This window comes from Gorilla gorilla, chromosome 6 (assembly GCF_029281585.2).
Source record: "Gorilla gorilla gorilla isolate KB3781 chromosome 6, NHGRI_mGorGor1-v2.1_pri, whole genome shotgun sequence".
In the NCBI taxonomy this organism is placed as follows: Eukaryota; Metazoa; Chordata; class Mammalia; order Primates; family Hominidae; genus Gorilla; species Gorilla gorilla.
Window position 1 is genome coordinate 104,522,864 of NC_073230.2, and position 14,182 is coordinate 104,537,045.

Sequence of the window (14,182 nt, forward strand, 5' to 3'; positions counted from 1 at the left end):
TATGTTTCAGTTTAGAGAGATATAAAATGGAAGTAGGAGAACAGCAAATTTACAGAATAGCTGTGAAGATAACAGAAATAATATATACGCAGCTATCAAAAGAATGCCTGTATTGTGATCAGTGCTCAATAAAAAATTAACTGATATTTCTGTTTGCTATGGTGTTTTTGACAAATTCACCTTTGAACCAAGGCCTGCCCATGGACAAGGACTCATACATATAGCCAGGTATGTAATGTCCCCAAGTGCTTCACTCCATGACGACAATCTACTTTCTACTTCCAAAGCTTTGGAGCCTCATCTTACTTCTGTCTGCTTTTCACTTGAACCTTTTCCCCAGCAGTCAAAAACTAGAACTTGAAAAGACTCACATTCTTCTTAAATGAAGTACATGCCAAATTTTATTTCATTAAAATTTGAGGAAGTCAATTGCAAATAATACTTCATTAACTTCATATAAATGTCTTTTGGTTCATATGTGTAGGCCATCAAATAGGTCAAGCAGTTTATAAAAGCAGACAAAAATAGACAAAACCAATCCATGATTATAAAAGTCAGAGTATGGATAATGATTAGGTGTACAAAGCAAGGGTTATAGGTAATTCCATATCTTGACTGGGTGGTGATTACATAGAAAGTCCATTTTGTAAATATGTGCCAATTAGCAGTTAAAATATGTGTACTTTATAATCATTATACTATAGTAAAACTGCTTAAATTTTTAAAGAAGAGGTGTCAGGAACTAAGGATTTTCATGAAATGTACAATATTTAGAATTCCCATTGGAATATTATGCGTCATTGTCCTCTGATTTTAATTCTCAGGGAATTTGCTAAGCCACCGCAGATCAACTCGGGTACAAACACATATACTTTTAGATCATAGCACTCAGCACTATCTCTTCATTCTGCTTCCTAGTGAGTTTCACTCACATTCAAATCATTTCCTGTAATTTGCTGAAAACTTTAGCAACCCAACTCAAGTTTTTGTTTTGTTTTGTTTTCCCCATGCAAAACCTAACAGCTATCTTAAGGAAATGCAATGTCTTTATTTTTGCTCAGATGACAACCTGCCCTTTCAGTTCCTTGACCTCATCTCCACTTGATTCAACCTCAGTAACCAAATCCCAATAGTCACATCTGGCCCTTGTTGTCATCATGAGAAGTTTAGAATAAAAGACTGAGATGATTAAATCTCTCACAGCCTCCTTCTTTCCAGTTCTCTCTTTCAGATGTTTGAGGAGAGCAGTTCAAGATTTTGTCTCATTCACACATTTGATAGCTTGATCTCTCTGTTTTCTCAATTGTTATCATTTTTGTCATTTCCTTTCTATCCTCCTTGTAATTCACTATCATGTTAATATTTTATTTATCTAAGTTAATCAAGCTCTTGCATCTTTCTGCCAAACCCCAATTTGGGATCATTTGTACTAGTCTAGCATCTCCGTGCTTCCACCAGAACTACTGGAGAAAATCACAGAACAATGAAAGTTGGTAATGGTACACATTCATGATGACCAGCAGCAACCAGGTCCTAATGCTGCCCAGAGATTCTTAGTTGTGTCAACTTCCTCTCTGCAATTCTCCACAGAAGTCATTTCCAGGTATCTTTATCTTTCTCTCTTACAGCATTTGCCCTCCTCTATCCCTCCTTCCAAGATATAATTTAACTTCTTACTGAAATGGAGAAAGTATTAACCATCAGATGAGAAGAACCATCCCAACTTTGCACCCCCTGTATTAAATATAAAGCACGTATATTATATGCATATATATGGAATACATACATTATGCATCCTTATCTAACATAATGGATACTATATATACATAAATATATAACATAAAATATATATCCATATCTTGTACACATTTTATCTCTACAAAACTGACCTCATTAAAGTTGCAAATAGCAAGTAACTGGGCCACTTAATCTAATAGACACATTGTGACCCTTAGCACAATTTTTTTTTTTTTGGACTCTCCATCAGGCTAGAGAATCCATATAAGCTGAGGCTAGATCTGTCTTGCTACTCATATATTTCCAAACCCTTCAAGGTAGATGCCCAGGAAATGCTTACTGTGTGATTTAATTAATGTTATAAAAAAGTTACATAGCTCTTAACCAGGCCTTTGTAGAAAGCATGATTCTAAGTAACTTCAGGACTGGGCTCCTTGGCTCATGCCTGTAATCTCTGCGCTTTGGGAGGCTGAGGCAGGTGGATCACTTGAGATCAGGAGTTTGAGACCAGCCTAGCCAACATGGTGAAACCCTGTCTCTACTAAAAATACAAAAATTGGCCAATGTGGTGGCACACGCCTGTAGTCCCAGCTACTCGGCAGGCTGAGGCAGGAGAATCGCTTGAACCCAGGAGGTGGTAGTTGCAGTGAGCTGATATCTTGCCACTGCACTCCAGCCTGGGCAACAGAGTGAGACTCTGTCTCAAAAAAAAATAAAATAAAATAAAAATAAAGATAAGTAACTTCAGCACAAAAGTATACATCCACAAAGCCTTTAGATCCAAGTTCTTAGAAACTTTATTAAAATTTACACTTCGCATTTTAAAATAAATTGATAATTTTATATATACAATTTCTGTAAATAGAGAGTGAAATAACATGTTTTATATCATCCATATATTTTTATTCTTCACTATATAGCAGAAGCTCTTAATATTCATGTCATCCTGAATGACTGTATAGGTAATAATTTGTTTTCCTGATTTATATATGGGGAAATTTGGTTTTCAATAAATGATAAATGTCTTTCAAGCATTGGGAAAATATCTTAGGTAAGCAGTAATTTTTATGACAGGTTCATAACTGATGAAGGAGACTTCACTTTCAACAATGGCTCTGTTACATATAGCCCATTTTGCTGTGTGTGCTGTAGCAGACTCAATACCACATCTGGAAAAATTCTTTCTTTCTGTGTTATTGCATGGTTTGCCTTTATATGGAGGTCAGTACCCTTCTATTTGACTATGAATTGTTTTCTCATCTTTCTTCTTTCAGAAGTGACTGTCAATTCTATTTCCCCATGACTGACTATTAAATTATGTGATGCTACACTTCAGCAATACCATAGAATGATGCCCACCAGGTAACAATTAAGTGGTCTGACACTGATCTTACTCCTCCTGAACGCTTACCAAAGTCTCTGCAGGGACCAAAGTATCTGCAGGGAACAATGACATTCAGGGAAGAGGATTGCTGGGAGGATGTACTTTCTATCCACTCTAGCAGTTACTCAGAAGAGTCCATTGCTGGATTCGGATGAGTATTCAAATTTACATCATTTTGACCTCAGGTAGAATTACTTTTTTGGAATTACAGGACATTTTAAAAGCCATATTATTCTTGTGGTTTTATTTATTATAAGAATAATTCCCCCTCCAAATTCTCTAGTCTCAATAAGTGTATATTCTCCACAATTGTTTTCTTTTTATTTTGTGAACGCTGAATCACATTAGTGATTATATTAATCCTCATTCTTTAATCAGTAGCTCACATGAGTAGGAAAAGAAGGTCTAGGTTCTCTTGTTCTTGGTTAATCAGAAAAGAGCTTCTAAATTTTGTAAGAATTCTACAGATTCAGTGACCCAGGAAATCCTACCAGTCACTCTCAGGATAAAACAAACTGCTTTTGCTGCTTAGGAGAAGCTCAGTATGTGGTGAGGCTGGATGAGTCACATAATAATAAGTTTTATGTAAAGAGTGCTAGGGCGGTCACTAACTGTGTAGCTTGGTTTCTGTGGGACACCCACTCCATGAATAGCCTTTCAAGATATAAAGGAATATAGTTTTCTTGAGTCAGCCTTCTGGCTCAAAGACAATCTCTCTGTCTTCACTTTAGCATAGATGTCCTCACTTAAGAATAAATGAGAACCTGCTGCTTATGCTGGAGTTAGTTCTTCTGACCATGTGTACTGGCTTCAAGTCCTCCTGTCCACTTGGAAGCACACTCTTGGCTAACAATCATGTAAATCAGCTCTCCTGGCTCCTAACCTCCTGGAATTCCTCAATCGGAAATTCCAGCCCAGCTGCTCTCTTGATCACTTCCAAAACATAGTACCTTGGATCAACAAATGACATTTTTCATTTTAACCAATGCTTCTGAAAACACGATATTGAACCAGAATGTTGATATCATTAAAGTTAGTCAGTCGCATAGAACAAAGAAATTAATGGTGTCATTAAACCATAGATATGTTGAAATTTGACATACCTTTCTTTTGTTACATAAATGGCAAAAATGCAATGGTTATATTTGAACCTATTTATACTTTGAAATTTTAAAGATAAGAGAAACCCTTAGTAAGAGTAAGCTCTATGAATTTCATCGCTACTGTCTCATCTCCATTTAATAAGAAAAAATTGACTCGAGGAGATTATCTGCGTGCTGGACATATGCATACTTTGTCAAATTGAATAGAAAACAAAAGCAAGAAACTGGTATTTAATAATTGACAAGTAAGAGTTGAGGCCTAATAGATTTTTTTAAGGAAATGATGAAATCAGAATAAAATTCCATAACTGTATTTTAAAAATAACCTACTGATAGAGGTAACCTCTTGAAGAAACTTTCCATTACATAGAAATAGTGATGTGTCAATTTATATTGAATTACGAAAACAGATTAAAGTTAAAATGTAAAGTGCCAAGCTTGTCTTAGCATTAAAAAAAATTACATTGGCTTGTGGCCAAAATATTTGCCTCCCAAATGTCATCCTTAGAACAATTTTTTAAACACACTGTGATTGCCTCTCCCTCCTCTCAACTCCCAGCAGGCTAAAGCAGACCTCACATGGTCCCACACAGATGTAGACAGAGAAACTGCTCATTATCAATCAATGAACACAAACAAGTTGAAGACTGCTCAGCTCCCCCTGCTAAAGGTAAAGAGGTTTAAAGCCCCCAGTGAGTTTATTATTCTGGGACTGAGATCGTCAAAGTCATTTGATTTTGACTTGCACGGTAGCCAAAAAGGTTAAATTGAGGTTAAGTTTCCCAAACAAAATGGAAGCAATTAAAGAGTTAAATGTTACTTTTTTTTTTCTTTTTTTGGTTTGGTTTTAAACCACAGATGAAAAAAAAAATTATTAATGTAACCAAAATGTAAATTTTTATATATCTCTAAGTAATAAAGTGATACATAAGAAATTGTGTTTTATGCCTAATTATATGTTTCTATACATTAATTTTTCAAAAGAAATCACACACCAGTATAGTTTATATATCCCCAGCAAGTAACTGATTATAAGATTTTCTCTTTGCAATATGATGTCTGAAGACTTCGGAAGTCTATAATTTTGGATTAGAGAGGAAAGAAATCAGGCTTGTTGAAATGTGGTAATAATATTTCATACGTTTGAGCATAGTCAATTAGAAAGAATACCAGTCTCGGAGTAAAAAAAAAAAAAACAGGATGCAACTGCTTCCCCTTCCTTAGAGCATTATGCAAGCACAGCCTATTTTATTTTATGTAAATAATTTTCATATTTTTTACCTCACTTGACTTCTGAAATAATTGTATAAGACAGAGAGGTACTTGACAATTTTTTTTTTTTTTAGAAAGGAATCTCAGGAAGATGATGTAACTTGCCCAAGATGACATATTTACTGTTTTAAGAGTTGGAACCAGACTCAAATGCACTGCTAATTCCACATATTACATGACATAAGACCTGGAATCATGGTTCTTTTCAGTATCATATAGTATTTGGTTTTATCTCTTTAAAAACAGGTGGCATTCCTAATGAATACATTTTTAGCACTATAAACAATAGTTGACATACTATTTACTGAAACATGTGTATATGAAAAATATATCTTAACCCATCATCATGGGGAACAGGAAAGCCAGATGTGTTTATTTTACCTGCAAGTATTGGCAAAAAGAAGTTAAATATGTATATATCTATATATATGTAGATGATAGATAGATAGATAGATAGATAGATAGATAGATAGATAGATAGATAGATGATAGACAGAGAGAGAGAGAGAGAGAGAGACTGTGACCAGCACGAATCTCCTCCTTACTAATTTCCTTTCCATCTTGGTCTTAATTGCTATTCTCAGAACAAATTCTATCTACTGGAAGTTAATCTAAAAGTGTTTCAGTGTGGGTAAATACAAGTAGAGGGGCGGGTTTGAAAAATGACCCTTTAGAGATACTTTAGATTCTGGGCAATCTCCAGATACAGTAGCTAAGGCAGGAACATGGCTCACTTGAGGAGCCAGAGGACTGGCAATCCAGCAGAGTTCAGAGAAGCACTTTATTCTTCTGAAACAGGGAAGCGAAAAGTTGAACTGCATGAAATATTGCATATGATTTGCCAAGCCTAGATACACCCATGACTCTCATTCCTCATGAGGTTAGAACTTGTTCATAGACATCTAGTCAAATGTAGCCTTCCATTGACCCAGATCATGCCATGAGGGAAGATGCAGTCTCTGAGGAGCAGTAAGTTTCCTGTTCCTTGAAGCCTCACACTCCCTCATAGTGGGAACGCTGGGCTATTATGTCTTAAGGAACGTTTTTGTAGTCTCTCCTAGGTACAGACCCTCCTAAAACTTACTGCGTAATTTTAAAAAGAGAGAGAGGGAGGGAGGGAGGGAGGATCAGAGAGAGAGAGATCAAAGAGTGGAGTTGTTTTAGGTGATATGCTTAGAGAAAACCTTTTAACACTATAGACAATCACTGACGTGCTGTTTATTGAAACGTGTCTGAAAAAAATATTTTAACTCATAGATAATAGAGCTAAAAAAAAAAAGCAGTGTTTATCACTAGGCAGAATAGAGACGTATTGTAGAGGAACATAAATGTGTATCTGCTGACTCTCACAAAAAGACATGTGAATGCTCAGTTTATGATGAAATTATTTGCTTGACCACATGCCACAGTCTCCAAGCAAAAGGTTTTTTCCCAGTTCCCTTTTGCTGTGAAGTATTTGCATGCCGGGCATACAGCACATGCACAGGAGGGCTGCAGAAAGTACTTGTGCTTAATTTGTCAGAGTGGCATGGTCAAGAATTTGAAGTACCTTAAAAAAATCCATTTTAATAATTTTCCCTCAAATAAATTATTAACAGCCACTTTAAAGGACAAGCTAAAAGTTATTTGAAGAGAAAGCAGAGAATTGAGGGAGAATATCAACATGGGAAAACTATCTTTAAATATATATTTTAAGCATTCATTATGTTTGTCATTTACTGGAAAGGAGACCACATATGCTGGTTTTTATATTGAAGCAATAAAGGTAGATAGTATGAATGATTATTTGTTTATGTATGCATTTATTTATCGGATGGTGACAAGGGAATGACTTCTTTATACTGCCCAACACAAAGCAGAATTATTCATGTTGAAAATATAAACATAAAATATAAACTATAAAAGAGCCTAGGTAGTCAATTCATGCAGATGTAATCCAGAAGGTAAATCATGCTTAAAGGACCTTGAAGAAATAATTTAAACTTATCACATATTTTACCTTCTAAACACTGAGTCATCGCTGTCTGTAGTTTTTTAAGTTCTTCTAAGACTCATACTTTCAGGGCAGTAGTGCTCTCGCACTCCCTTCTGGACAACTACCAACAGTTACCAGGCGGTGAGTGTTCACTGGGGTAAGGGGAGTTACTATGGTTTACGCACTCTCCAGTGGATCACTGAGTTTATTAAATGAATTTTAGAAGCAAAAACAGCTATTTATTCTACATCTTGCAGATAATTTCCTTTTCTTCTTGTTCCTTTGTCTGCCTGGCCAGTCAAAATGTTTTGCTGTAAATATTGGGAAGTTGTGTTACTCTTTATTGGCTTAACCCTTCTTAACCAAAGGTTTTATTTTCTTTAAAATTTTAATATCATTTTTCCCAATTACATATGTTATCCATACCAACTTTATGATAACTGTTAACTAGAAACAGACAGAGGGAGCCTACTTTTTATATTGTCATTTTTTCAATTTTTCTAAAAACTAGAAAATATGATAGACTAGAACCAAATATGACAATATGTTAATCTTGATGTTGAATACATGGATGTGTGCTATACATATTCTGTGAAGTGGAAGTAGTTATGTTTTAAAAATTTGTAAAGCTAATAAAACTTCATTATAAAACCACTGGAGATTAAAAATAAGAAAACTAATTCACCTACATAACTGCCATGCAGAATTAGCTATTACAAAAATTGGATAAGTCTTTCTGTGCTTGCTTTTTAAATGTACCTTCTCATAATTCTTCTTGGTTTGTTTTACTGCCACAAATTTTTATATACTGATATCAAATATCAATCTGATATTTTACTTTTTTCTTAGGCTTTTAGATTTCACAACTAAAAACATTTTTGATGGCATTAATGACACTTAAAAACCATGATTTATAATCATGTCATCCCTTTGTATTACATTATATCATTTTGTAATAATTATAAATATATTCTCATATTGTTAAGCTGTTGCTTTTATTTCAATCATTTTCTACTATAAATAGCTTTGTGAAAAATAACCTTGCATAAATCATTCTGATGACTCCCTTAAGACTAATTTTTAAAAGTTAAATTACAGAGCCAAAAACACACACTTATAGTTCCTTGTACATGTATACATATCAAGCTATTTTCTAGGATGATATAGTTTGTCCTCCCATGAGAAGAGGATGCTAGTATTCAAATTTTATACCCCCATCTATGCTGAAAAAAAAAGAGAGTTTGAGAATTTTGACAAGTTAGTAGCAATTATTAGTTCATTTGCATTTATATGATTGCTTTTCATTTTGGATATATAATATACATGTATATTTTATCTGTTGAATTTCTTATTTCAGAGATTGTGTCACTATATATAACCTCTGTCTTATTTTAATTTGGGGGTGTTAGTCATTTTTTGTATATTGAAATTATTAATCCTTTTTAATGTTTTTAGCAAAACCATATGAACAGTTTGTATTTCATTTTATTTTTGACATACGTAAGTTTAAGATTTTATGTTGTCAAGTGCATTTTTAAACCACTTTTCCATTGGTTTTATGCTTGGAAAGTCCTTGTTTTAATTTTTTGGCGCAGCTGTAACAAATTACTACAAACTTAATGACTTAAAACAACGAAATTGTATTCCTGGGCAGGATGGCCTAATAGGAACAGCTCCCATCAGCAGCTCCCAGCAAGACCAACACAGAAGGCGGGTGATTTCTGCATTTCCAACTTAGTGTAAACAAAGCCACCAGGAAGTTCAGACTGGGCGGAGCCCACTGCAATGCTGCAAATCCCAGCTGTAGCCAGACTGCCTCTCTGGATTCCTCCTCCCCGGGCAGGGCATTTCTGAAAGAAAGGCAGCAGCCCCAGTCAGGGGTTTACAGATAAAACTCCCATCTCCCTGGGACAGAGCACCTGGGGAAAGGGGCGGCTATGGGCACAGGTGTAGCTGACTTAAACATTCCTGCCTGCCGGCTCTGAAGAAAGCAGCGGATCTCCCAGCACAGTGCTTGAGATCTGCTAAGGGACGGACTGACTCCTCAAGTCAGTCCCTGACCCCCATGCCTCCTGACTGAGAGATACCTCCCAGCAGGGGTCAACAGACACCTCATGTGGTAGAACTCCAGCTGGCATCTTGTGGGTGTCCCTCTGGGACAAAGCTTCCAGAGGAAGGAACAAGCAGCAATCTTTGCTGTTCTGCAGCCTGCACTGGTGCTACCCAGGCAAACAGGGTCTGGAGTGGACCTCCAGCAAATTCTAGCAGACCTGCAGCAGAGGGGCCTGACTATTAGAAGAAAAACTAACAAGCAGAAGGTGGGTAATAACGAACTCCTCCGAGCTAAAGAAGCATGTTCTAACCCAATGCAAGGAAGCTAAGAAACTTGAAAAAAGGTTAGAGGAATTGCTAACTAGAATAACCAGTTTAGAGAAGAACATAAATGACCTGATGGAGCCGAAAAACACAGCACGAGAACTTCATGAAGCATACACAAGTATCAATAGCCAAATTGATCAAGTAGAAGAAAGGATATCAGAGACTGAAGATCAACTTAATGAAATAAAGTGTGAAGACAAGATTAGAGAAAAAAGAATGAAAAGGAACGAACAAAGCCTCCAAGAAATATGGGATTATGTGAAAAGATCAAAGCTATATTTGATTGGTGTACCTGAAACTGATGGGGAGAATGGAACCAAGTTGGAAAACACTCTTCAGGATATTATCCAGGAGAACTTCCCCATCCTAGCAATACAGGCCAACATTCAAATTCAAGAAATACAGCGAGCACCACAAAGATATTCCTCGAGAAGAGCAACCTCAAGACAAATAATCGTCAGATTCACCAAGGATGAAATGAAGGAAAAAAATGGTAAGGGCAGCCAGAGAGAAAGGTTGGGTTACCTACAAAGGGAAGCCCATCAGACTAACAGTGGATTTCTCTGCAGAAACCCTAGGATCCAGAAGAAAGTGAGGGCCAATATTCAACATTCTTAAAGCAAAGAATTTTCAACCCAGAATTTCATATCCAACCAAACTAAGCTTCATAAACAAAGGAGAAATACAATCCTTTACAGACTAGCAAATGCTGAAAGAAGAAAACCACCATCAGGCCTGTCTTACAAGAGCTCCTAAAGGAAGCACTAAATATGGAAAGGAAAAACTGGTAACAGCCACTAAAAAAACACAAAATTGTAAAGACTATCAAGGCTATGAAGGAACTGCATCAACTAATGGGCAAAATAACCACTTAGCATAATGATGACAGGATTAAATTCACACGTAACAATATTAACTTTAAATGTAAACGTGCTAAATGCCCCAATTAAAAGACACAGACTGGAAATTGGATAAGGAGTTAAGTCCCATCCGTGTGCTGTATTTAAGAGACCCATCTTATGTGCACAGACACACATAGACTCAAAATAAAGGGATGGAGGAATATTTACCAAGCAAATGGAAAGCAAAAACAGCAGGGGTTGCAATCTTAGTCTCTGATAAAACAGACTTTAAACCAACAAAGAACAAAAAAGACAAAGATGGGCATTATATAGTGGTAAAGGGATCATGCAACAAGAAGAGCTAACTATCCTAAATATATATGCACCCAATACAGGAGCACCCAGACTCATAAAGCAAGTTCTTAGAGACCTACAAAGAGACTTAGACTCCTACACAATAATAGTGGGAGACTTTAACACCCTACTGTCAATATTAGATCAATGAGACAGAAAATTAACAAGGATATTCAGGACTTGAACTCAGCTCTGGACCAAGGGGACCTATAGACAGCTACAGAACTCTCCACCCCAAATCAACAGAATATACATTCTTCTCAGCACCACATCACATTTATTCTAAAATTGACTACATTATTGGAAGTAAAACACTCCTCAGCAAACGCAAAAGAATGGAAATCATAACAGTCTCTGAGACCGCAGTGTCAACAAATTAGAACTCAGGATTAAGAAACTCACTCAGAACCACACAACTACATGGAAACTGAACAACCTGCTCCTGAATGGCTACTGGGTAAATAAAGAAATTAAGGCAGAAATAAATAAGTTCTTTGAAACCAATGACAACAAAGACACAAGGTGCCAGAATCTCTGGGACACAGCTAAAGCAGTGTTTAGAGGGAAATTTATAGCACTAAATGCCCACAGGAGAATGGAGGAAAGATCTAAAACCAAAACCCTAACATCACAATTAAAAGAACTAGAGAAGCAAGAACAAAAATTCAAAAGCTAGCAGAAGACAAGAAATAACTACAATCAGAGCAGAACTGAAGGAGATAGAGACACGAAAACCCCTTCACAAAAAAATCAATGAATCCAGGAGCTGGTTTTTTGCAAAGATTAACAAAATAGACAGACCACTAGGCAGACTAATAAAGAAGAAGAGAGAGAAGAATCAAATAGACACAATAAAAAATGATAAAGGGGAGATCACCACTGATCCCACAGAAATACAAACTATCATCAGAGAATACTGTAAACACCTCTACGCAAATAAACTAGAAAGTCTAGAAGAAATGGATAAATTCCTGGGCAAATACACCCACCCAAGACTAAACCAGGAAGAAGTCGAATCCCTGAATGGACCAATAACAAGTTCTGAAACTCAGGCAGTAATTAATAGCCTACCAACAAAAATTCCCGGGACCAGACAGATTCACAGCCGAATTCTACCAGAGTTACAAAGAGCAGCTGGTACCATTCATTGTGAAACTACTCCAAACAATAGAAAAAGAGGAACTCCTCCTTAACTCATTTTATGAGGCCAGCATCATCCTGATACCAAAACCTGGCAGAGACACAACAAAAAAAGAAAATTTCAGGCCAATATCCCTGATGAACATCGATATGAAAATCTTCAATAAAATACTAACCGAATCCAGTAGCACATCAAAAAGCTTATTCACCACGATCAAGTTGGCTTCATCCCTGGGATGCAAGCCTGGTTCAACATACACAAATCAATAAACATAATCCAATCAATAAACATAATCCATCACATAAACAGAACCAATGACAAAAACCACACAATTATCTCAATAGATGCAGAAAAGGCCTTGAATAAAATTCAACACCCCTTCAGGCTAAAAACTCTCAATAAACTAGGTATTGATAGAACATATCTCAAAATAATGAGAGCTATTTATGACAAACCCACAGCCCATATCATTCTGAATGGGCAAAAGCTAGAAGCATTCCCTTTGAATATTGGCTCAAGACAAGGATGCCCTCTCTTACCACTCCTATTCAACATAGTATTGGAAGTTCTGGCCAGGGCAATCAGGCAAGTGAAGGAAACATAGGGTATTCAAGGGGTATTCAAGTAGGAAGAGAGGAAGTCAAATTGTCTGTGTTTGCAGATGACATAATTGTATATTTAGAAAACCCCATTGTCTCAGTCCAAAATCACCTTAAGCAGGTAAGCAACTTCAGCAAAGTCTCAGGATACAAAATCAGTGTGCAAAAATCACAAGCATTCCTATACCAATAATAGATGAAGAGCCAAATCATGAGTGAACTCCCATTCACAATTGCTACAAAGATAATTAAATACCTAGGAATATAAGTCACAAGGGATGTGAAGGACCTTTTCAAGGAGAATTACAAACCTCTGCTCAAGGAAATAAGAGAGGACACAAACAAATGGAAAAACATTCCATGCTCAGAGACAGAAAGAATCAGTATCGTGAAAATGGCCATACTGCCCAAACGAATTTATAGATTCAATACTATCCCCATCAAACTACCATTGACTTTCTTAACAGAATTAGAAAAAAAACTACTTTAAGTTTCATCTGAAACCAAAAAAGAGCCCGTATAGCCAAGACAATCCTAAGCAAAAAGAACAAAGCTGGAGGCATCATGCTACCTGACTTGAAACTATACTACAAGGCCACAGTGACCAAAACAGCATGGTGTTGGTACCAAAACAGATATATAGACCAATGGAACAGGACAGAGGCCTCAGAAATAATGCCACAGATCTACAACTGTCTGATCTTTGACAAACCTGACAAAAACAAGTAATGGAGAAAAGACTCTCTATTTAATAAATGCTTTTGGGAAAACTGGCTAGCCACATGCAGAAAACTGAAAATGAACCCCTACCTTACACCTTATACAAAAATTAACTCAAGATGGATTAAAGACTAAAACGTAAGACCTGAAACCATAAAAACCCTAGAAGAAAACCTAGGCAATACCATTCAGGGCATTGGCATGGGCAAAGACTTCATGACTAAAATACTAAAAGCAATGGCAACAATAGCCCAAATGGACAAATGGGATCTAATTAAACTAAAGAGCTTCTGCACAGCAAACAAACAAACAAAACACAAACAAAAAACTATCATCAGAGTGAGCAGGCAACCTACAGAATGGGAGAAAATTTTTGCGATCTATCCATCTGACAAAGCCTTAATATCCAGAATCTACAAGGAACTTAAACAAATTTACAAGAAACAAATAAACAACTCCATCAAAAAGTGAGCCAAGGATATGAGCAGACACTTCTCAAAAGAAGACATTTATGCGGTCAATAAACATATGAAAAAAAGCTCATCATCACTGGTCATTAGAGAAATGCAAATCAAAACCGTAATGAGATACTATCTCATGCCGTTAGAATGGTGATTATTAAAAAGTCAGGAAACAACAGATGCTGGAGAAGATGTAGAGAAATAGGAATGCTTTT

The 14,182-nt window shown here is 36.3% G+C and overlaps 1 protein-coding gene across 16 annotated transcripts in view; it reads left to right on the forward strand.

The window, feature by feature from the left end:
* Window positions 1-14,182, forward strand: part of SEMA3A (semaphorin 3A) — a 541,127-nt gene that overhangs the window by 238,688 nt on the left and 288,257 nt on the right. For 2 of the 16 annotated variants that reach the window (XM_063708658.1, XM_063708661.1), the window contains exon 3: window positions 4,784-4,894. The exons of 11 other annotated variants lie outside the window; for them this stretch is intronic. The gene's annotated coding sequence lies outside the window, so the exon portion shown is untranslated. Of the gene's footprint in view, window positions 1-192; window positions 229-1,433; window positions 1,604-3,011; window positions 3,100-4,783; window positions 4,895-14,182 lie in introns of those variants that run through there. 3 more of the 16 variants (XM_063708672.1, XM_063708670.1, XM_063708671.1) reach the window with 3 other exon arrangements.